This window comes from Eimeria mitis, genomic scaffold (genome assembly GCF_000499745.2).
Source record: "Eimeria mitis Houghton genomic scaffold, Emh_scaff2506, whole genome shotgun sequence".
NCBI lineage: Eukaryota > Apicomplexa > Conoidasida > Eucoccidiorida > Eimeriidae > Eimeria > Eimeria mitis.
The window spans coordinates 5,291-7,742 of record NW_013570847.1 but is presented as its reverse complement, the minus strand read 5'-3'; positions in this window follow the sequence as shown (position 1 = coordinate 7,742).

The window sequence follows — 2,452 nt, the reverse complement described above, 5'->3', positions numbered from 1 at the left end:
GGCCTCCACCAACACCTGAGGGGAACCCATCAAGGCCTGCAGGGCAAGCCGGGTCGCTGCCGGCTGGCATGCAGGAGCCGCACAGAGGAAAAGAGATACAAGCAGTGTACGGCTATACAGGTAGGATTTGAATACGGAGGTTGCAGCCTTGAGCGTAAACCCTAAACCCTTTACGCAGAACCCCAGATGCAATACTAAACCCTATTCAGAAACATGTTTGGTTTAATATCAGGAAGTTGTAGAGAAACCCATATACCGCTATGCTTATTCAGTTTTAGCCTCTCGGTGTAGCCGCGCGCGGCAAGCCCTATCTGTGTGCCCGTCCTTCTTTCATTTCATCTTCTGAACATTACTTTTTTTTATATCTTTTGTACACCAGCGCAGCGTAGGAGAATTTTATTTGCTTTTTTTTCAATACCAGGGGCTTCTTCACTTGGGAGCCAGGGGCCCCCTGTGGGGCCCCCCCGAGCCCATCGAGCACAGTCTATCGACATGAATAATATATGCAAATCCAGTTTATTTCTAATGTAACTTGACGCACACACAAGCTGTTTACGGTTGTTATGAGGTCTCTGGCGTAGCTTTTATGCACTTTGTTGCTGCACCTCAGGCTCACCTATATAGGAGAGGCAGCAAGCAAGCAGGCGGTTGTCCACCTTGTGCACATATAAGCGGACAATGGAGAAAGAACCTGAAAAAATAAATTTCCTTGAAGGTTTATTGCAATGCTTCTAAATAAATACCTTAAAATTAGTTCCTTATAGTCTAGCGCGATTACACGTTGTGTTTGGGGGTTGATGTTGCACAGTATATCTGAAGTTAGTATATGCATTTCTACTTGCACGCAGGTTTTCTGGTGAGGAGAAAAAGTGTTTAACACTTCTGTATAATGTTGGTCTGCGCATCCAATGTGGGCTTGTGTGAGCTTGCATGAAGGGTTGCCTTGTAGCAGGAGTTGTAGCGGAGACTGCTGCAACACATTCGTTGTATCATCCCCAGGCCTTTGTGCTGCTGTGAATAGGAGGCCTGGATACAGGAGAAAAGCTGTTCGAACTTTTTGAACTTTGCCCCCCTTCGAAGCACACGGAGGTCCTCAGCTAAGACTGAGGACTGTCGTTACACTTGGTAGCACCGCATGGTTAAGGGGGGCCAGACGCGAACTGCACATCCCGCCCGCATATCTGTACAGTCTAATGTATAGCAAAACTTACTCATGAGGGCTCTTTGCCGAGAAGAAGAGGAAAAAATTTAAGTACTCTACGCAAAGTGTGTCAAAGATTCAATATCCCAGCGTGAGTAATGGATGCTGACTAGGGTTTGCTTTCTTGCGGCTAGGCGACAATTGGCCGGAGAAATTGTCACACTGGAACGAAGTATCCATATCCCATTAAGGCGAAAGTGTTCGTGGGGCGAAAGCAATATATAGAGGATATCTCCGCGTTTGCGGGCTGTCCGAACATGGCAGGCGCCAGAATGAGAATTCCTTTCTTCTCTATAGTCGTACTTCTGTCCGCTGGGTCAGGCATTCCTTAGCTGGCTAAGGGGGTGAAATGCTGAAGTTCATTTGTGGAGCACTTCTGCACCAAGGGTAGAAAGGGGAGTTTCCACTAGGGTGGCTGGGGATATGGATATGTTGGATGTGAGCCATATATAGAGCCTGTGAGCTCTGGGGCTGCACGTGCTAGCGGGAGAAGCAAAACTTCTAGCAGCGACTACGGAACCAAAACAGCGACCACGAAAACTTCATCGCTCCCAACCAACGTGCTATGCAGTGATGGTGACAACCGGACTTGCAGATCCACCACGGTTCATATATATGCTTATTAAAATTAGTTCTGACCGTGACGGGCAGCTAGCGATATTTTGTACAAATCGCGAACTGGACCTGATACATCAAGCTACGGCGACGACTTGCAACGTATCTACCGACATGCAGACTCCAGTACACGCCGACTACAGCTACCTCATATGGGTTAAGAGTGACTGTCGAACATCTTCTGCGTAGTATATTAAATCGCATTCATGCGCTTTCTTCGTACATTCCGAAGCTGTTGCAAGCGCTGCCCGGCTGCCTTTGACGGCGGAGGTATGCAGTGGCTACCAACAACCAGGAGCAGCGTCAGAGAGCCAACGCTATTCCGTTGCTTACAACGAAATAGCGTTGGCTCTCTGAAGTTTGCTCTGCGATGTAAGCACGGGTGGCAGGAGAACACCAGGATGGCGAGTGCACCAGGAGAATAATCATGCTAGGTTGATGAATTAAGTTAAGAGTACTGCCTTAAAAATTGCATAGGCATGCTTTTAATGTACTCTTTTTGACCGTTTGCCTGCCAGTAATTAGCGTCGGTCACGTGATCTATACTGAACATCACCCTAACCATGCTCCAGAAAAGGCTAAAATGTTTGGCATTAATAGTTCTTCTGCGGGCTTCAGTCTAAATTGATTAAAACA